This window comes from Petaurus breviceps, unplaced genomic scaffold (assembly GCF_028583685.1).
Source record: "Petaurus breviceps papuanus isolate PSGF00001 unplaced genomic scaffold, PetGlider_PUasm1.0 220, whole genome shotgun sequence".
Taxonomy (NCBI): domain Eukaryota; kingdom Metazoa; phylum Chordata; class Mammalia; order Diprotodontia; family Petauridae; genus Petaurus; species Petaurus breviceps.
This window is the reverse complement of record NW_027185876.1, coordinates 17,888,573-17,911,752: the sequence shown is the minus strand read 5'-3', so window position 1 is coordinate 17,911,752 and position 23,180 is coordinate 17,888,573. Positions and strand designations below refer to the sequence as shown.

The following is a 23,180-nucleotide window of genomic DNA, read 5'->3' as shown; positions in this document are numbered from 1 at the left end:
AGATCAGACACGTACACAAATAACTGCAACATAAGAATAGGATAAATCCAAAGCAGATGTTGAAAGTTACAAATGATAGATTCAAGGAAGGAGTTATTGCTTCCTGCTGGGGTAGTGGAGAGACCAGGCTTCAGGGAGACCCTTAAGTGCCTTGAATGAAGAGAAATATTTCAGTAGGAGGGAGAGGGTGGGGTGGCCTATTAGAAGCTCAGGGGAAAATGTGAGCAAAGACATGGAGAGAAGAGACAGAAAGACTAGGAAAGAGACCTATGAGCAAGTTCATCTTGATATTCAAAATTATTGGCATGGAATGGAACACATCTAACTTGCCTTTGAAGGGATCTAATTGATAACTTTGTCCTCAGAAGCATCATCCTCCAATCAAATGTACTACCTGGGAAGAAATAATTACTCCTTGCTATCAAAAAGAACAGGAGAATTTGACTGCATTGCATATATTTTGTCAGAATTCTGACTTAGACCTCATAATCAGGTTTCAGAAAGCCAACTAATGTATTATCTAAAAGATTTGGATACTGGTCTTGACATGCTAGGATAACTATTTTTTTAACAAGTAGTCTCAGCACAGAGGGGAAAAAAAATCATCTCCAAATGCCCTAAGTCCTGGAGTCAATGGAGAAAGAAAACCGCTAAAGGCTTCTGAATACAATTTGTAGGTTTGGAAAATGTGTATTTGAAGAAGGTTCAAATGATGGTGGATTGTATGTTTATATGTCTTATTAAAGATTGAGGGTGAACCAGGTTATTGCTTTCTCTGACTACTTCAGTGATGGATGTCATAAAACTACATAGATGCCAGATAAAGTCAGAGCTAATCTCACCCTTTACCCTCTGTAGACCTCCCTGTAATAACCAAGAAATAAAAAGTGGAGAGAATGAAAAGCCAGGTCTACATCTCAAGGACCAGATACATATCTTTATTTGCCTTGTAACACTGGCATATTAACCCATGATGGTAGCATGTGCTTGGCATGCTGCCATGATAACAGGATACTAGAAGCACTTTTATGTATATGTGCCAGGTTTGATCAAAGAGAATGCTGATAAGTAGATACTTGCACCTCAAATGCAGACCACTGAAAAAGCAGCAGCAAATATAGAAAATGAATGTGCAGCTGAAGCCATTAATTAACTATTGGATAACCATGTTGTATTTGGCATGATGGGGCATACAGATGAAATATACAGGATAGAACTATTGCATAAAGTAATGAGACTGATATAAACATTCTCCACTGGATTTGTGATATCATAGATCTAGGTACTCCTTCCATCAGAAGAAATAACATTCCATCCAAACCTTCTCCTCTTATGGAACTTACCCAGATAGATCCCACAGAGCCTCCAAAAAAGAGCTGCCCCACTCTAGAAGCCTTCCTCTACTTTTTTTACATGCTACACGTACCAATATACCTGTCAAACTCTTGTCTCTTTTAAACCTCATCTTACTAGATTAGATGTATCATTTTGACTTGTCTTCTTTTATGAAGGATTCCACCTTCACCGCCGTATATGTTAGCCATCCCTCCCGGTTTTTGTCATCTGGAAATCTGACAAACACATGCTGCCTTTTACTACAACAGGGATTCTTCACCTTACATATGGCAGAGATCCCTTTGCCAGTCTAGTAAATTGTACCCCTTCTTAGAATAACCTTTTTAAATACCTAAGATAAAATTCATAAAATTACAAGTGAAACCAAAATCAACAATAAATTGCTATCAACATAAAAAAAAATCAAGATCAGGGGCCTCTAGGTTAAGAACCCTTGAAAATGTTAAAAAGCATAAGGCCAAGAATAGATCCTTGAAACTCCATTATAGAAGTTCTTTTAGTTTTAATTTGGCCCATTATTTGATATTTTCTGGTTCCAGTTATTCAAATAGTTTTGAATCTATCCAAATATTTTGTCATTTAGCTTATCTTTTTCTTGTCTATGAGGATATCATGAGAAAACTGTTGAAAGTTTGTATTCAAAAGAGTCACTTGTAGTTGGGAAGGTAAGATAAATACAAATGAAAACATAATCAATGAAATTGTATAAGGGAGAGAGTAGATGATAGAAAATGATGAATATTATGAACTATCTGTCCTATAGGAGATAAGATGATAGAGAAAATAATAGGGTCAAGGAAGTCTTCATGGAGAAGATGGGAGTTAAACAGAGTATTAAAAGATGGCTATGAGTAGAATAATTGTAGAAGAACACGAGGGCATAAAGACTTGGAGAATGATATAAACATAGGCACTAAAGTTAGTGAAGTTCGAGGTATTATTTGGGTGACTTGGAATACTTGGCTATCCAAAGGAAGCATCAGTTATACTGACCTGCATCTTCACCCATACAGTAACTATATCTTTAGTCTGAATGAAAGAATCTTATTTTTCTATATCATACAGGAGAAGGAGGTGACAGGGTTGGTCTTGAGAATGAATTGTAATAAAATAACAATTATTACAATATACTGACTTTCATATATGAAGATAATGTAATTAATTCACTATATGCCTTAGGCTGTTTTCCTGGTGATAGATTTCTGCTGATTGATTTCAACACTCTAGCTTACCCAGTAACTATCTGGCAAATAGTTGTGAAAGAGAAAGATGGGTTGAAAAGAATAATATGGTCACAGAATGAAGAAAAACTAGATGGACTACCAGCAATAGAACTCAGAACAGGCTTTGAACAATTCATTCTAATTAACTGCCCTAATTAGTTACGTGTCAGGACACTATAATCAGAACTAAGGTACATACCTGAAATTCACTCCAATACCCAAAAATTCTTCCAAGATAATGTCAGCTCAATCTTGGTTATGAGTCAGCCTAACTCCTAGGAGAATCTAAGACATTGTTGCCTAAAACACAAGAGACAATACCTTACTATCAATAGATCATATTTTGCTCTATTATAGAACAGTGGTATCCATCACAATAGAAAGGTGAGAGTGGAAACCCATTCAGGCCGCAGAGTTGAGAGCCCTAGGGGTCTGGTTATTGGGAGGTGAATTGAGCGAGAGTGGCCTCTTTGGATTGACTTGACCCTAAGCTGACTGTATCCATTTCAGTGAGTGTCAGTGCTATGCTCATCATAACACAGTTTTGCCAGAGGCCTCAAACTGAATAAACACTCACTGGGAGGAAAATGACCTGTTGCTGTAAACCTTAACGATTTTAAAAAGCAGTGACTACTACTTTCAGGTTTTTCCATATATATTGTGGTTTGTTGTCCCCCCCTCCCCCCAGCTCTAGTTACTGATGAAAATCATTAACAGGATACTATTCTATATTAATGAAAACTGAACCAGTCTATGAAAAAATAGGTACTTAAATATTGAATTGTTGATATTAGCATAATTTTGTCAATCTTAGTGAATCAGAACATCATGATTTTAATATGGTGTAGGGGATGTACAATGACTTTTCTCCTAAGGCAAGAAAACATCAGTAAAACACATGGACGTCACTTTGAAATATTTCATGGGTCCACTCCCCATACTTGTCCCAAAAACATTAGGTAAGAAGAATTATCTTCATTTGTTTCAGAGTCATGGTCCATCTAGCCTTACCAATGACCTTCAGGAATGTTTTCTGGGAGAGCATAGTAGTTGTCCTAGGTAATTTCATCATCAAAGATTAGAAATGAACCCTGAAATTTCCTTTGAAAATCACTATTTTGTAAAAAAGATCTTTTTCAATGTGCAGTAACTGGTGGTGTGAACAACACTAAGATTGTATGTGAGTGAGAGTGTGTTAAAGGTGTGTTTTAAAGCTTAAAGGTTAAGCTTTAAAGTATATGGTAGAATATGCAGTAAAGGTTGTGTTTTATACCAAATAACATATAAGTGTCTAAGGTGGATTTCTTTAGACAATATCTCAGCCTTTAGTAAGTTTACCCTTTGGATGAAATGGGAGTATTTATCTTCAGAGAGATGCAAGACTAAGAGTGTTTAAGAAACTTTTGCCAAATCAATCAATGAAAGGGTAGCAACAAAATAACCAGAATTCCTGCTTTCTTGTCCTGTCTTATCTCCAACATTGGTTCCCAGGTAAGTGGGAGAGCTGAAAGAGGAACATGGTGATATCCATCTTGCCCAGACTATCTCCTGCCCAATAAGCCTCCAGTCTGTGTTGAGGGTGTGGGAGGCTAGACACCGTTCATAAGAAGACTATTCAAGGGTATCCCTACTGCCCTTACTCTTGCTCTCCCCTCCCTCCACAATTCAATTTATCAAGCTTCCTCATAATTTATAATGCATGCTGTTTTAATATTACCATCATTCTTCCTCCTGCCTCTTACCCCTTCCTCTTGACTCTTCCACCCCCAACCTGGTAACCTCAAAGCTTCTTCTTTAGTGATAAGGATTAATGAGTAGGCTGGGCTTAGAAGCTCATTCTCTTCTCAGATGTGTGATGGAGAGAGGAAAGAAGCTGTTCCAGCCCAGCTCGGATGTGGAAACATGGGAGTGAATCAAGCAGGGAATGGACGCATGATACAGTGGATTTGGAGATAGAGGATCTAGATTTGATTCCTTCTTCTGCCATTTCATTATCACCCATGTTACCTTAAGCAAGTAACTTAATGTCTCCAGGTCTCAGTTTCCTCATCTGTAAAATGACGAAGTTGGGTTGGACCAATGGTGTCAAGTTCACATAGAAACAGGAGTCAATAATCTATACATAAGTATCCCTGTTAGATGTATATTGACTTAGTTTTAAACTTCAATATTACTTATGTTCTATTGCATTTTTATTTATTTCATTAAATATTTGCCAATTACATGATAACCTGGTTTGGGCCCCACTAGGGAGATGCTGCTCCTGGACCCTATGTTTGCCAACTTTGGACCTCCTGCCTTAAATCTCTCCTCACTGCTGTCCACTCTCCACACATTGGCTTTTCTTAAGCACACTTGTCTACTCAATAAACTCTCCTGCCTCCCCTTTGCCTCTAAGATAAAATCAGACTCCTTTGTTTGGCTTCTAAAGCCCTTGACCTGGCCCCTACTTATCTTTCCAGCCTGGTTTTATATTACTCTTCTTACATCCTACTTATAGTTCAGTCAAACTGGCCTTTCTCTTTTCTTCACATGTGGCCCCATCTCTCTTCTCTATGACTTTGTACTGATCACCTTCTATTCCTGGAGCATACCCCCTTCTTCACCTCCATCACATAGAGTCCCTCTTTTCCTAGAAGACACAGGTCAAGCACCATCTACTAAATAAAATCTTTACTGATTCTCATTTTTAAACCCCTAGTTTCCCTAACTCCCTTGCACTTAATCATCTTATAGTCACTATGTATTTATTATCTTGATATTGTTATAGTATACATGCATACAGTATACATATATGTACACACAATATTTGAATCTATGTGTATACAGACATATATGCATTTGTGTGTACATATTAAATATATAGCCACTTCAGAGTACAGATAGTTTCATTTTAAAAAATTTTTTATATCCCAAGTGGTTATCACGGTGCCTGGCACATAGTAGGCATTTAAAAATTCGCCAGTTGATTATCTAGATGACCTCTAAGGTCCCTTCTAGAAGGCTTTCAATCTGATTTCCACTGCAACCACCTAACATACCCAGGACTTGAATTAAAAAGCAGACGATGCTAACAAACCCAAAGCATCTTGAAACCTTACTTTTACCTCCTTCCGAGCTCAATACTGCTGGGTGTTGGTAATGAGGCTCAGAGGAGACCTAGTGTGTTCAAGAGGCCATATGTGTGTGTGGAATGAGGTGGGATGGGCTCAGTAATTCTTTACCAATTCACCCTGGTTTCCATTTCTCCCCCACTTAAGGTTCCATGTATGCAGGCAGGCCTGAAGCATGAGGTTACCCTCTCCTAGAGCTTGGGGTGGGGGCTATGCGTGGGGGAGATCTCCCGTTTCCTTGGCAACTCCCTCTCAGTCTTGAGCTAGCTCAATGCTGTTTGAATTCCACGCCAGCTCGGAGGGCCTCGCTCGTCATTTTTCCTTTTTTCCCCCCACCTCATCCCAGGCGGGAGCCAGTAGCGGGTGACTGGCAGAAGATCCCTGCCACCCCATGCTGCTGGTCAGCTCCTGGCCCGACGCGCACTGGGTGATGGGCGATAGGAGGAGAGTGGAGAGAAGCGCTTGGGGCAGAGGCGGGGGAATGTAGATTTCACCCAGGCAAGGCCGGGAGCGAGGTGCTCCCCACTCCAGGGTCGGAGCCCCCCGCATTAAGTAAGCCCCGCGCATTCTGCCTGCCTTTTCAAAGACGCCTTTAGAAATGTAAGAGGGTGAGAAGAGGAACACAAACGAAAGGCAGTTTTATGAGAAAATGCAGATAAAGAGCCGGGCGGCAGAGCCATATGTTCCCCGTAATCTCCAAAGCCCTCACTTCAATTAGAGCCTCCCCTGAGTTCTAATGCCCAATCCTAAGTAAACACGCTGCTCTCAAAGAGGAACTCGGTTTCCAATTAAAAGTGTACTAACATTTCTCCTTTCCTTAATTCCCCCCCGAACCAAAGAATTTCTTCATCTCCAGCCCGGGGAGAATGGAGTCCTCGGGTTTGTTTTTTCTCTCCCTCCCTCTCTCCCTCTGTCTGCGTCCCTGGCTCTCGGTCCCCTCCGGAGCCCCGCGGGTCGCACAGAGGTCACAGCCTCAGCCGGCAATCCGAAGCCTGGCCCGCCCGCCCGCTCCCCCCTTCCTTCCCTGGGCCGCCGCTTTCCCATGTTACGTCAGGCGGGGCCTGCCAGATTAATTCCTACCTTGTTCGTGGAGGACTGGCGAGGCAGAGTTAATTAAAAGTAATACCACGTTAAATCCGCCCCGGCTTTCTTAACTGGAGAGGAGTTGGGCCTTAGTGGGGAGGAGGGGGAGAGAGAGAAAGCCAGCGCAAGCTTTCCTGGAGCAGGTGTTTGGTCCTGGGGGGTTTGGGGGGAGTAGGGGCTTGACTGGTGGTTTAGGGAGAGCCACTTTAACTTGCACCCTCATGTGTCTTCCTGCCGCCCGTTTCCTTCCACCTGCCATTCTGCACACCACCCAGGCAAGGGGGTGGCGTGGGGGGCGGTGTGTGCGGGGGGAGGGGTGTTCTTTTTTTGTTTCCTGCATAACTAGTGCCTTTTGGCCTCAGAGCTGGGGTCTGCAGGAGGTTCTGAGGTTCTCCAGGACTATTTGCCAGCACTTTTGTCCCCTGGAAAGACTTTCTCTCTCTGCCACCTTGCCCCACGATCCTATCCCCTGCCCCCCACCCGTTCCTGACAGAATTCAGGATTAGAAGGGGAGCCAGCAATTAGGTGAATAACGGGAGGGTCACAATGTATGCACCCTCATTCTTAATGAAACAATTTGGAGGAGCAGAACCTGAATCTCATTGACATTCAATTTCTTCTTTGGGGGCCTGTTCCTTTGCAAAAAGCGGGGTAGTTGAAAGGTGCAGCCTTAAATGAGATAAATATATGTGAAACACTCTGCAGCCTTTAAATTGCTATAAATGTCAATTGCTGTTGCTATTTAGCCAGGTTTCAGATGGAAGGAAAAGGCTGACAAATTCCCTCTTGTTTTCCCTAACCAAAAAGGAATATAAAATTGGGCAGTTATCAAGGGTTGGAGGACAGGACCCTACAGGATAATTCAAGTGAAGTATATTTTCCCCTTTCCTGTCTAAATGATTGCTTCTTTGCATTAGCAGTGAAGACCAGTCCTTTCACTGTATTCTCACTGATTTTTCCCCTGTGTGGTTGATTTCAATCATGTGGCTCAGAGGGCTCAAATTAAGGTAGGGAGGCACCATTTCATGTCCTTTCTGTACCATGGCAGTAGAAATAAGTCAGCAGGATTCAGCAGATGCAGTTGGGCACAATTTATAAAGACTGCTGCATAAGTAACAGAGGCTAGCATTTCTGAATGCTTTATAGATTGAGTAGTGTTAAATTAAATCAATGGAATCTTTCAACTGTTCAGATGTTATCCTGGTGTGGGTAGACCCAAGGCCTGTCTTAGGCACCAAAGTGCCTTGATTCTCCACCTTTTTTCAGACAATTAAATTCTCTTCACAACTGAACCCATACACATTTCATTTCGGTCTTCTGTCAATCTATGCCCTAACCCCCACTATATAATGTAGATAAACACGCACACATCCACACAGACACACACCATCGCAACCAAATAATCACCATGGTGACCACTACTTTCCTTTAATCCATGATAATTAACCAGTTACTATATGTCTAGTCTTACTAACATAAGTACTGTGGGGGCTATATAAAAATATAGAACACAATACATTAGTTCAAGGAGATTATATCTAGTTGGAAAAACAATACTATATTCTCTGAAAGAATAAAAATATTACAAGATACTAAATATAAATAAACTATAAATTCCTCTCTTTGTATTTAAAGCCCTTCACAAAGCAGTCCTTTCTATTTTTTTAGCCTTCTTATGAGTTATCTCCTTCCATGTACTCAGGGATCCAGCAATATTAGTCTCCTTCCCGTTGCTCACACACAACTCTCTCCAATTTCTATGTCTTTTCTTTTGTCTTTTCTTGTGCCTGGAATGCCCCCCCCCCCCCTCCTTGCCTCTACCTCTTACAATTCCTGGTTTCCTTTAAGAGTCAGTTCAGGCCTTTCCTGTTTTCTCTTGGCTGATAATGCTGTCTCCCATGATGCTGTTTTGTATTTATTTAGCATGCATCTTCTACCTAAGTCTGTGTTTTTGACTTTATATGAATGTTGTATATACATGCATATGTATGTACTGCCTCCATCCATTGAAATGTAAAGTCCCTTGACAGTGGGAACAGCTTCACTTAATAAATGCTTTTTGATGGGTTGTATTCTATATTGCCTGGTTATGTATTGTATAGTCAGTATTCTGACTGATACAGAGTTTAGACACTGGAGGAATTGGTGAAGACTAGAATAGCCTGGAAAGGCTTCATGCAACAGACATGCCTTAATCTGGAAGCTTCTAATCTCCTGGCATACTGGCAAAGCCAGTGTATAAGAAATGGGCCCAAGAAGCTACAGGATAGGCATTATGACTTAATGAGGGGAAAAGGTTTTTACTAGGTGCCTGAAGTCTGGCTTCTAATTCTAGTTCTGCTACTAATTCTCTCTTTGACCTTGTGAAAGTCCTCAGATTCCATAATTCTAAAAAGAGGGAGTTGGAATATGCAGTTTCTAAGGTTTTGTTCAACTTTATGTACTCTGGTAAGTCATGATACACCAAGGACACCTTCAAAAGACACCAAAAGTGTCCCCACATTCGTGTTATTTGACAAAGATGCAGGGATGCCACAGCTGGCATCATCTGATATAACAGCTGTGGTGTGAAGGAGAGCAAATGAGGTCACTAAACATGATTTCTGCAAAAGGTTACAAACAAAAGGGAAGGAGACATTCTTGGTATTTGCCCTAGGAAAGGACTCAGATTTTGTTTGTGTCTCTGTGTGGTTTTGTTTGTACCTCCTTTCATACTGTTTTCAAACAAGGTCCTCATACTAGAAAAGCTCTACCTCCTGGCAGGGTAGGTCAGTTCCCCCAACACAAGTCAATCAGGAATCTTGGATTTCAGCCTATCAGGCTAAATATCTATGGATATGCAGACATAACCAGTGCTGCTGTAGATTCCATTATGTCCCCTTTACTTAATAAGGCAGGAAATTAAGCCAATGTATTTTATAGAGATTCTGTAATAAGTGATAATACAGGAGGTTTCTTCTTCAAATCAATAGATTTGAATATAGTAGAACAAAGGTCTGGTGTCATGTGTACATCATTACATGCAGGTGGGATGGTTCCTTTGAGTAAGGTGCTGACTCCTCAAACCATACAGTCAAACTTATTTATAGTGAAGTATGACCATCTAGTGAAAAGCCCCATTTTACAGATAGTGAAAAAGACTCAGAGAATTAAAATGACTTATCCAAAGTCACATAGAAATCTGTAGCAGAATCAGTATTAAACCCATTTCACAGATCAGCCATCTTCCTACCTTTCTATTGTCTTATTATTAGTACAAATAACCCTACCTTTCTAGTATCTTATTAAGAGGAATAACATGTATGTAAGTGACATGGCGTAGTGGATGAGATGTTGGACTTTAGGGTCAGAAAGACCTGACTCTGAAGCCTGCTTTTGACACTGACCATATGCATAAGACTGCCTCCTTTGCCTGTGTATTAAACTGCTCACAGAACTAGAGAAAGTGAAAATTCGGAAATAGGGGTGATGTCTGGTGACCCTGAGGGGCTAGCTATTTTTATTCTGAAGTAAAGCAAATGAAATCTATGCTTCTTTTCTCCTTCCTATTTCTGCTGATTCAAGGCCTAATTCAGATATTACTTTATCCATGAAGCCTTTCTTGATCAACCTCCTCCCCAAATATTTGTGAGTATATGCATCTCCTTTTTCTGAATTCTTATGTCACTATTCTTGAATCTATGTATTTTGGTTATTTATTTATATCTTAATTCCCTAATGAGATTATCAGCTCTCTGAATTTATAAATAAGACCATGTTTTACTTATTTTTGTATCTCCCCCAGTGCCTAAACATAGTAAGTACTTGAGATATCTTTATCAAATTAAAAGAGCTATTAATCTGATCCAAGAAGGACTCCACTGGAACAGCAGCTTTCAGTTGAGTATGTACAGTACCACAATACCCTTTCATTGATTTAATGAAAATAATCAAACTTCTAAAAGCTATACTCCCAAGGCAATTGTTTGGATTATTTACCACCCATCTTGCTGAGGTGTCATGTAGATATAATCTGAGGGAGGTTTTCGGATACACATGAATGGGTTTTAACATTCTGAAAGTAGAAATCACTTGCTGGCTGGAGAAGAAAAAGATGAATGAATGTATGGATTAAATGACCTTTATATATTCTGCCTAAGCGGTTGAAGTTATAGTATCATCTATCTCTTGAGATGTCTATAATTCCAAATATTTCAAGACCTTTTAGCAATTTGATTAATATGAATTGGGTCTCTAAAGTAGAGATTCATTTATCTGGTCATTGGACATGAGTCAGTCCCTAGCCAAGTTACTTGAATGAAGGCCATTCCATAGTTTTCCCTAGCCTACAAGAAGCACAGTTACCTATCTATCACCTAAAAGAAACATCTTCTACCTGGAAGAAACCTTAGAGGCCATCTAGTGAAAAGCCTCATTTTAGAGATAACAAAAACTGTTGTAGAGATTTGAGGTGACTTGTCCACAGTCTGTGGTGGGAGCTGAACTAAAACCCATATCACAGGACTAGATCAGCCATTTTCTCACTACCTTGAACTACCTTTATAGTGTCTTGTTATTAGTACAAATAACAGCTATGTAGGTGACATGGCCCAGTAGAGGGAATTCTGGACTTAAATGTCAGAAAGACCTGACTTTGAAGCTTACTTCTGATGTGTATCAGCTATATGACCACGGACAAGTCACATAACTTCTCCAAACCCTGGCTTCTTTATACATAATAAGGAATAATTATAAAACATAAAAACATACAAGGAAAAATGCTCCTTGTTATACCTAACTCACAGGGTTATGCAAAGCTTAAATAATATATGTATAGGGACACCCTGTATGTAAAGTATTTTCAAAATCCTAAATATCATCTATCATTATTGTTGCATACTGAGATTGGAAACGAAGAGAATGAATGAGAAAGCATTTATTAAATACTTATGTGCAAAGCACTGTACAAAATACGGAGGCATGCATAGACATGCAAGATAGTTCATGTTCTCGTGGAACTCACATTCTAATAGGGTAGATGAAACATCTCAGAGGTTTTGGGTGAAGAGCAGATGGAAAGACCCTGTGGTCCTTAGAGCAAATAAACAAAGTAGATGGTTTAAGAGTTGGGCCTATTGCCAGTCTTCAATTCAGGTTCATTGTTGGGATGGAATGAGACACTCATGAGTCATTGAGCAGTTAACAAAAGAAAGTTTACTTAGCTCTAACACAGCAAGGATATGCAACAAGGATACAGTGACACTTAGCTTCTGTGATTGTGGCCCCCTCTATGGAAACATGTCTGGTCATCATGCTGGAGATGGTGAAGGACATGGTGACTTGCATGATATTCAGAAATCTACCAAGTCAGGGGGAGCCAGCCTCTATGTAACTGGAACATTTTATGCCCTTAAAATGACTAGAAACCTGCTACAGGGACACTGGCAGGTCTTAGGGCTGCTTTATCTCCTTTTAGGGAAAGCTAATGTTTATTGCAGGAGATTGGGAAGAGGGGTCTGGGCATGCCCCATATTGGGGGCAAGGGGAAAGAATCTGCCAGAGAAATCAGGTCCTAGATACATCTTTTTTCCCTTTAGGGAAAACTAATCCCTCTAGCAGGAGGGAAGGAAGAGGTAGAGACCCAACCCATGTTGTGAGGAAATGCTTGTAAACAATAGTCCTACCACAGATGGTTATACATTTTCCTTAGTGTCATTTTCATTGAAAAAACCATGTCAGTTTCTGATGGTGAATCATTCGACAATACTGAAGATTTTGAGAACTATTTTCCTCTGTCTCTTCAATAGCTGACTGCCCAGGAGACAAGGTATGTAACATCCATGGAGGCAGTTACCTGGGCACATTTTCAAAAGAGTTACTCATTCCTTTGAATAATGGCTATGGGGATGGATGAAAGCTGGGTTAGTAGTCTGAGGTGGTTTTTAATGGGTGTTTTAATTTTAACCCCAAACCCTACATATGTAGGTCTGAGATAGTTTTCATCATTGAATTAAATCACGAGATCTCTTGCCTTCTTTACCCTTTTCTAGTCTTGAGTTCTAAAATGTTCTTTCAAGTCCACCAGGCTCTGACCATGGTGCTGAACACACACATTCTTAGCATTACTCCTTCAAGTCTTCCTCTCACCTCTAGGACACCATTTCTTAAAATATTTAAAGTCAAATTATTGAGGAGGAAGTGGGAGGGAAAGGAAACAAAATTGTTAATTGTTATTATTTTTGGTTGACTAATTTCTGCTCTGATGTCAACTTTACACAGCTTGGACACATCCATTGTATAAGACTTAGGAGACCCAGAATTATTTAAAAATTTAATTGGTTATGAAATGTACTAACCAACATTTAATCCAATTTTAAAACTAAATTCCCAGGTGGAGGCAGCCTGACCTGTCTGAAATGCCACTTCTCAAAGGTGTCTTCACCTGTATCATGTATGGTGACAATAAAGACCACACAAAGGGACTATAAAGGAGGTGGTGATGATGTTACAGATAACAATCATAGAATATCAGAGCTGAAAGGGAAATGAAACCTAAGAAGTTCTAAGAGGAATATATTGGATTAGAACCTAGCTTTTATGGCTACAAGACCATCATCTTCCCTCTGCCATGTGTCATGAAAGGGAAGATAAATCATCTAGGTAAACTCATGGAAATGGTAGCTTTCTCCTAAGATTGGTTTTGGTTTAAGAGCTGAGCAGTGCACAGTACATTTATCACTCACTTCATCCTCTAGAATATATGACTATCAGTTACTTTTAAAATATGAGGTGGAACATGGTGCTCAGGCTGTCCTGGTACTGGTGGTGTTTACCACTGCTCCATACTAATATTATAGAACCGCTGGCCTTTTGATGTTTTCTCAGACTTGAGTTATTTTAATAGGATCTATGATCTCACTGATATGGGTAGGTCCTCTTACTGGTTCAGATACCAAGCCATTCATGCCTTCTTAGCTTTTGTCATTTTTGTTTGTGCCTTTCCACAACTCTCTATGAGGGCTCCACTTAATTTAATGCCTTTTTCTGATTCATAGTATCATAAGGTTTTAGTTTGGAAGGGATCTCAGGAACCATCTAGTCCATCCCCACCCCCAGTTTTATACATATTACTGAGACCCAGGGAGATTATGTGTTTTCATGAAGGTTGCATAGGTAATGAGCATCATAAGTGGAATTCGAATCCAGGCTCTCTATCTCCAGAATCAAGACTCTTTTGACTGTATTGCGTATTCTCCTCTTTTTTTTTTTTTACTAATTTTACAGATGAGGAAACTGAGGCTCAGAAATGTAATATGATTTTCTCATGTTCATAAAGCTAGCAAGTGGAAGATCATGGGTACCAGTACAACATCTAATTATGTCTCTGTTTCCCTGCACTCATGCTAAATGGTCAGTCTACTCCTTCTCTGGTTATATCTGTCTCTAGTGATGTCCTTTCGTCTTTTCCTATGGGCAAGACATCAAAAACAATAACACTCCCTATTCACATTTCCATTTTCTTTTGGATCACTTAAAACTTTGGTTCTTCCCAATCACAATATTCCATGAATCTTGAGCCTATAGAATTGAAAACTCTCCTCAAATCAATTAGCTTGTTTGGAGGACACTGAACTTGAAACTTGTTATTGACATCCTTCATCCCATATGTTTGTATGTTTCTCTATTAGACGGACCTTGAAAACCTGCCATTTCTTTTATGTCTGATTTCCCATTTCCCCTCAACAGTATCTGCAAAAAGTAGTTTCTTAATAGATGAACTAAATACCTAGGTGAAGAAAAATCCCATGAAGCCATGTGAATAGCTAGAAAGGGAGCATTTGTGGTGATCAAAAACAAGAAACTACTTTTTACAGAAAAAAAATTTCACAACAAGTATGAGAAGATGAGTTTTAACTTTGTTACAACCCAAGAAAGGAGACCTAGGATTTATTACAGACTTTTATCTGAAGATTGCACATGACTCCAAAAGTCCATCTCTTTAATAAATATTCATTCAGTGTTTCTATGTAAAAATAATGGTTTTAGATGCATTCAAATGATAAATATTCCAAAGGGCAGAGGAAGGATGTATAGTTGAAATAAGTAGACTGGAGCACACAGCCAATGACAACATGTGCATTAGTAATGATGTGAAATGTATATAAATGCCATGAAAAGGAGGTGAGTCAGACATATAGTGAAAATGAGAGACAATAACCTGCTAACCAAAATGATACATTGGGGTACACAAGATGTTGTTAGGAAAAAGAAAGGCTTTTGCATATTGGGGCAGTTTTTCTATGAAAGATTTATTGGAAAACTTAACCAAGAATATCACTAGAAAGGGGCTTTGATGTACACCAGTAGAGTAATAATAACTTGCATTTTTGTTCCTTGGAGTTTGCAAAGCCTTTGACATAAATTGCTTATTTGAGCCTTCAAAACAGGCCTATGAGTTAGTTCTTACAAAAGTTATTATCCCTATTTTACAGATGACAAAACAGGGGTTCCGAGACATGAAGCAATTTGCTTATGACCACACAGCTAGAGGGTGTGAGAGATAGGATTTGAAAGTAAGTCTTCCAAACTCCAAGTCCAGCACTATTCTCACTAAGCCATGATGCTTAGAATCAAAGGGCCTTAGAAATAGAACCCTTAATTTTACAGATGAGGAAACTGAGGCTCCAATAGGTAACACAACTTTCTTAGGTTCATAAAACTAGCAAATGGCAGACCAGGTGTGTGAACCCAGTTCTTTTGACTTCACATCCATTATCATTTCCACAATGAATTCATAAATTGAAAAAGTTACTCCAAAGTCCAATGTGTACCTGCGGCCTAACCAGCTTTGCTTGTCTTTAGTAGGGATATTGGAAACAAAACAGAAAATATTATTTTGCCCACATGAAGAAGCATGATATCTGCATATAAGTCTTCTCTTTTTCTGAAAAAAAGAAATAAATCTGGAGAAGGTCTGGAAAAAGGCAACTTATAAGGGTGAAGAAATCAGACTGGGCATTACCATGTGAGGACAAATTAATTGGATTATTAATATTGATAATGGAAATAAAAGGATTGAAAAGCGATATGATTGATGCCTTTTAAAATATTGAGGCCTATAGATAGACTGAGCATGGATTTGTTTGTCAAATCTCAGAACGCTAGACCTAGCAGAAATCTTATGAAGCATAAAAGTTCGTTTAAGACAAATAAAACACTTCTTAAAATTATTCAACGCGTATGCACTGATCAGTAACTCTGAGCAGGCTTCCATCTTCTCTCCTCCCCATGCAACTAACATCCTACTTCAGGTCTTCATTGGTATCCCACCTTCCAGTCTCTTCCCTCTCCAATCCATCCTTCACACACTTGCCAAAATAATCTTCCAGAAATTTAGATGGATAGATAGATAGATGATAGAATATTTATGAAGTGATTCCTGTATACAAGGCCCTGTACTAAGCACTGGGTGTATAAAAACAAGAAAAGAAGATGGCTCTTACTATCAAGGACATTGCATTCAATTAGGGAAAGACAAAACAAAAAGGAGAGCTGGAAAACAGAAAAGAGAGTAAGGTGGGAGTAGAAGAAGACTACCCCCAAAATTGGGCCAGGCAGCTGGAATAGAGGGGGAGAAAATTGTATGGTGGTGGAGCTGGCTGCAGAAAGTGGAGAACAAGAATCACAGTTGGACTTTTTCATAATATTATGGTTCCAGGCAGGTACCTATAGATCATTGAGTGAACCTCAGGTTGGGGTCATTCCTTGGCAGTCTGACAGTCTGTGTGGAGATGGAGCAAACCATTTCATCTACTACCCCCTTGCCTTTGGAAACACTGTCCCCAACACCTGGAATGCTTTTCTTCCTAACCTCGATTCATCTTCTATCAAGATTCCTTTCGATGCCAGTCAAATCCTAGGAGAAGCCTTTTCTGATCCTTATAGGCATCAGTGTTCTCTTCTTCATCCAATCACCTCATGTACTTAACCGTGCAAGTACACCTTTTCTTATTCAAGACAATGGCAGTTCAGAGAAAGATTTTTCTCTTAGTTTCCCTAATTCTAACATAGTGCCTTCATTTAAAAAAAACTTAGTCAATTGAGTTAAATTAGAGGGCTTATTTCTGTAGGAAGTGGTATAGATCAAAAAGGTTTTTGATATTACAGATACCTTCATGAACATTTATGAAACTTCACGGACAAAATGTTATAATAAATTTTGGAAGGAAGCTGGGATCATTTTGAATATTTCTCTCATTTTTGATATTAATAGAAAGGGTTATAATCATCCTCTTCCAAACATACCTCTTGAGGCTAACTTTGGAATCAGACACTAAGCTGAATGGGCAAGGTTCTGAACCAGTTGCAGAGTTTGATGCTGGTCAACAAAGCCAGTTTGACATACTCTTTGAATGGAAAATGTAGCCATCATCTCAAGAGGGATCTCATTTGTCAGAGGTCAAGACCTTCAGTTGTCATCTCCTTTTGATAGATGCTAGACCTGCTGCCTAGTTGGTTGTCTGGACTAGGCTCCCATTTCCAATAGGGCTTTATTTCCTCACCACATGAAGAGGGATATGAGTGGAGCCTCTTATCTTTGTGATTCAATCCAATTCAGTCCAATCCAAGAAATATATGTTGATGATCTAGTGTGTGCAAAGTCCTATATTATATTAAATTCTAGGAGAGTCAGTCAGTCCCTTAACTAGTATTCAATAAAGTCCTACTATGTTCCAGGCATTGTTCTAAAAGCTGGGGATTTAAAGAAAGGTTTAAAAAATAGTCCCTTTTAAGGAGCTCGAGGTATAATTGGGGAGACAACATGCAAACAAGATACGTACCGAAAAATTGCAGATAATATCACAGGGAAGCCAGTAAGTGTAAGGAAGACTAGGAAAGGTTTCTTGCAGAAAAAAATAATGAATTAATGAAAAGACCAGTGCATGTTAATAACTTAATGCATGTTAGGCAATATGCTAAGCACCAGATTACAATGAGAGACAGAGAGTTCTTTCAAGGAGCTTATCCTCTAAGTAGGGAAAATGAAGCAGATAAAAATTTTGCCTTAGGACCCATAGAAAGGCCTAGACATCCCAAGGGGGCATTGGCTGGACAGGTGGCAAAACCAAGAATCCCTGGGTGGGATAAGCAGGTCAAATGACAATGCCTAGATGTCTGGAGGCCATAGGACAGGGCAGATGGCAAGACCAGGAGGTCATCTCTCTTACTGCAAGTTTGTAGTGGGTGCATGGTTCCCAGGGCATCCAAGTAGTATGAACAACCATGTCAACCTTTATACCTGGCCTCTTGTGGAATTTTGACATTCCAGGTTGGGAAAAGGACAATGGGAAGGCAAGGGGGAAGAGAAGATCTGCCCTCAAAGAGCTTATAATATAGTTCACATTTAGTGAAATACTTATTTCGAATATCTGATTTTTTTGGAGGAAAACAGGGTTGCCAGGAGAGTTTAACATGGGAGTAGGATTGAGAAAAAGTGCTAGCCAGTGCTTGAAAGTTGAAGAAAAAAAAAGAAATGGGTTGGTTTTACATATATATGCATGAAGGCACACAATACTCAGACATATGTACAAGAGGCAGCATGATATATGGTGAACAAGCAGGTCTTGGAGTCTGAAAGATCTGTATTTCAAATCTTGCCTCTGACACATCCTAGGAATGTAACCAAAGTGCCTCAAACAGTCCTCTAAATTGTTGTTCTCTTTTCCTGGAAAGCATTTACACACCAGGAACTCCCTATTCTGATGAAAGCCAAGTACAGGCCAAAATATTCCTTTACTTATATATTCACATGTGCATGTGATATTCCATCTATATGCATATATGTATATCTATATATGTATGTTGATAGAGTATGCCCTATCACCTGCCTTAATGCCTAAAATTCAAAGAAACTAAATTGATAACCTGCCATATTTTGTTAGAATTACACTTTTTGGAAGCTATCTAGTTCTTGTAAAGAGACTGACAATCTCTGTCTTTCTTATGGAGCAGGTAAGAATGCTTTAAGATAAAACAAGCAAATTTTATAAACAGTGGAAAATATCCTGGGATATTTGATAATAATAGTCCTTTGAGGTAGGTATGAAGGAGTTATCACCTTTCTCTGGCTTTTTCATGTCTCTTCAATATAAAGAATATGTAATTTCATGGGTGGAGATTCCTTCCATAAATGCAAGGTTTACACACCCCTGTGGAAAAGAAGGTAGCCATGATTTCCAATGGCTGATGGTATTCATCACTGAGTGGCCAATTACCTGGTGATGAACCTCTCTGACCTTAGCTAGGTTGCACCTTGCTCACCAGAGAGAGAATCTGCTGTCTGGTGTATATTTGAAGACTTTCCAAGTCTAGTCAACAAATCAATAAGCATTTTTTAAGCATTTACTATGTTCCAGGCACTATGATTAGCACTGGAGTTTCAAATGAAAGCAGAAAGAAAGAAGGTCCCTGTCCCCAGTGAGCTTACATTCTAATGGGGGAAGACAGTTACATAAAAGGGAGCTGAACATCTCACTGGTGGGAAGGCAGGTATCCACTTGGAGCAATAGTGGAGAAATCCCATAACTCAGAAGCAGAGTCAGGAGAGTAATCCAGATTACTAAAACCTGCTCCATTGGTCTAACTTTTGAAAATTCATGGTAATCCCCATGCTCCAATGAGGCATCACGGGAGGGTATATATGTTCATCTAAATTGACCAAGCAGTGAGCAAAGATCAACTCCACATTCAACATGATGCTTTAAGCAATGAGGATGGATCTGCTTTACTTGCTAGGTGGTGCTAGATAGAGTGCTAAACATGGAGTCAGGCAGATCTGAGTTCAAATCTCACCCTAGACACTTACAGGCTATGTGATCTGTGCAAATTACTTTATTCAGTTTCCTCAACTATAAAATGAGGATGTTAATGGCACCCATCTCACACGGTTGTTGTGAGGATCAAAGGAGATAATTGTAAAGTGCTTGATTAGAGGAAGAGGAAGAAAACAAACACTTATTAAGTGCCTACTATGTATCACACACTATTCTAAGTGTTTTACAAATGTCTTATTTTATCCCCACAATAAACCTAGGAGATAAGTGCAATTATTATTCCCATTTTATAGATGAGGAAATAAGGCAGACAGTTGTTAAGTGACTTGCCCAAGGTCACATAGCTAGTAAGCATCTGATATTGTAGTTGATCTCAGGTCAAGCACTCTATCTACCAGTACCTGGCACTATATAAATGTATATAACTAGCTGTTATAATTTCTATTTACTTCATCCATATTTGACCTTCACATTTGGAAGAGCAAATCATACTCCCTGAAACCCTTGCCTCCTAGGGGTTCTAAGAATTTTAACAATTGTAAGGTTCACACTAAAAAAGGTATGGTCAGAGCAGTGAAAGAATCATGAAAAAATATATGGTCTGAGAGTAGAAGGCGAGAGTGCTTTACTATTGTTCACACATGTATTACCTAACAGTTCAAGTACCATCTTTTTTTTCCCCCGTAACTGCAGGCATTCCCTGATCCCATTTCCTCATTCCCCAACTTACTAGTACTTCCCTTCCCAAGTTACGTAGGATCTTTTTATGTGTGTCCTACATGAGCCTACATAGGTATATACTGTCTCTCTGATCAGAAAGCAACCCCCTTACAGGCACTAGCTGTTTGCCTTTTGCTCTGTATCCCTACCACTGATCATGGTGATGGCCATTTCAGTGGTCCAATATCTCCTTTAAAAATTGAGCAGGCAAAGAATATTGTATGAGTAAATGCTATATTGAAGGCCATAGATTCAAGGCTAATTCATTTCCTAAAGCGATCATGGTAACACCATCAGCTATGTTTGATACTGCTCCTGGTGCCCACAGCAAAATGAGATTCCATCCTCATTCACATCTCCACATTACAGTCTTTAACCAATCCCTCCTGGGGGGTAATTTCCATGAACACTTCCCAAATGTATCCTTATGATGGATTTATGACTAATTAAAGGGAGGTTCATCCTCTGTAAAGTATTCATGCCCTCTTTGACTCACCAGGCATCGGGATATATTGAGATCTGTGGCTATCCAGTCCTCTGTTTATGTCATAAACAAGGCCTCTTAATTGTGAAGCCCAATGCAAGCTGATCAGGATTAGGGATTCCCAGCTAAATGCTCTTCCCCTCAGTGATCCTGGACAGAGTTAAACAACCCAAAGTATGGATTGCTGCAAGGAAGAGGTACAGAGGAAGGGGAAGGAGGAGAAACTCAATTCACTTGAATATTTATTGTACCTCCTATGTGTCATACATTGTATTAGATTATAGAGAGAAAAATTTTAAAAACAAAAACAAATCAGTAACTGCCCTCAAGAAGCTTACTTTCTGCCACTGAAGAAAATACAGACACATAATTCTGCAAATATTTATTAAGCACCTACAATCTTTGAGAAACCATGTTAAACACTTAGGTGAGTAACTAAATGATAGGCATAGACAAAGGAATACATCAGGAAATGGGGGAAGGGAGAGAGAGAGAGAGAGAGAGAGAGAGAGAGAGAGAGAGAGAGAGAGAGAGAGAGAGAGAGAAGAAAGGGGAAAGGAGAGAAAGAGAGAGAGAGAGAGAGAGAGAGAGAGAGACAGAGAGAGAGACAGAGAGAGAGAGAGAGACAGAGAGAGAGAGCATTAATAACTGGGAAGAGAAGGAACAGAAAATCCCTGTATAGAAAGTGGTACCTGGGCTGTTATTTGAAGGAAGCTGGAGATTCTCAATGGCAGGCAAGAGGAGAAAGTATATTCTAGACACTTCTTTAAAAGCATGCAGGAAGAAAATGAAATGCAGCACACAAGGGAATACCTAGCAGGCTAGCTGACCAGGGTGGTGAATACAGGAAGGAAGAGGTCATAATATGAAATATGAAAGGAATAGTAGGTGGAAGACATATTGTAGAGGGCTTTAAGTGATTCAAGCCATTCAGTTTAATTTAATTAAATTCCATCTGTATTTATTGAGGACTATTGTTTATTTAGCATATATTTAAGTAACTTACTCTGTGACCAATACCTTGCTAAGTACTCTGGAGAATACAAAGCTGGGTACCCCCAGTTGCTGTGCTCAGGGACTGAAAGGTGAGCCCTGTGCAAAGCCAAGGGGAGGTACTAAAGAATTATAGGATATTGTTCTTGCTTTCATGGGGACTTTTCTTGGGGATGGGAAAGAAAAATATGTGTTGGTGGAATGCTAATATACAAACAAATCAGAAATGATAGAAGGCAGCTTGACAGGCAAAAGGGAAGGGGAGAGAAGAGAAAAGGCATTTATTAAGTGCCTACTGTGTGCCAGACACTGTGCTAAGCAAGCACTTTATAAATATAATTTCATTTGATCCTCACAACCTTGTTTTGAAAAGAGCTCTGGGTGTGGAGTCAGAGAACCAGGGTTCCAATCCTAGGTCTGATCCTGACTGTGTGACTCTGCTTGAGTCATTTTATCCCTCTTGAGCTTCCTGACCTAGACAAGGGGATGATACAAACAGCTCATGTTTCTATGTCTCTTTACAGTTTGTAAAACTCTTTCATCACAACAGTCTTAGGTGTCCAGGAGTCCCGGTATTAATGTCCCCATTTTAGAGATAATAAGCTCAGAGGTAAAATGAATGTTTAGAGTGATCCAGCTAGCTGGCCTTATGGGCTTTGCACCTGGCATTAGGTCCCATAATCCTCCGTTCCAGCATCCCATCCTCTCTACCATGCTGGCTTGCCATACTTGCGCTACTTCACAGGATTGTTGTAAGGAAAATACTTTGGAAATTTTAGAGGACTTTTTGTTCGGGCACGGGCAGGGTGAGGGGACCTGATCAGAGACTTTATTGTATGGTTTGTTTTGGTGTTGTTGTTCAGTCATTTCAGTCATGTCCAACTCTTCATGATTCCCTTCGGGGTTTTCTTGGCAAGGGTACTGGAATGGCTTGCCACTTCCTCCTCTGGTTCATTTTACAGATGAGGAAACTGAGGCAAACAGGGTTAAGAAACTTGCTTATAGTCACACAGCTGCTAAGTGTTTGAGGCCAGATTTGAATTCAGGTCTTTCTGACTCCAGGCATGAGCTTTACTCAATCCCTGCACCACCTAGATGCCTTTATTTACCTAGATTGCCTTAGATATCTCTCTCTATCAATGTAGATCAGTACTCAATCTGCAACTTAAAGTCTAAGCTACCTGAGGCACTTTGAGGTTGAACAACTTGGCTAGGGTCACAGAACCAGTATGTATCACAGGTGGTCCTTGAACCCAGATCTTTCTGACTCTGAATGCCATTCTCTACGTATTACACTAGGCTTAGCTCAGAGCATTATGTAAATATGAGTTACTAACATTAATACAATTATAATCGTGTTAAATTGAACATGATCATGAATATCTAATATTTATCA

The 23,180-nt window shown here is 39.6% G+C and overlaps 1 protein-coding gene and 1 long non-coding RNA gene across 3 annotated transcripts in view; one reads left to right on the top strand and one right to left on the bottom strand.

Moving 5' to 3' along the window:
- LOC138166214 (uncharacterized) overlaps nt 1–6,893 on the bottom strand; it is a 150,962-nt gene extending 144,069 nt beyond the window's left edge. For both annotated transcript variants that reach the window (XR_011169568.1, XR_011169569.1), the window contains exon 1: nt 6,773–6,893. This is a non-coding gene — a long non-coding RNA (uncharacterized lncRNA). The remainder of the gene's footprint in view (nt 1–6,772) is intronic.
- The window catches only part of LMX1A (LIM homeobox transcription factor 1 alpha), a 197,062-nt gene that overhangs the window by 152,293 nt on the left and 21,589 nt on the right, over nt 1–23,180 (top strand). The gene's annotated exons all lie outside the window — the stretch shown is intronic.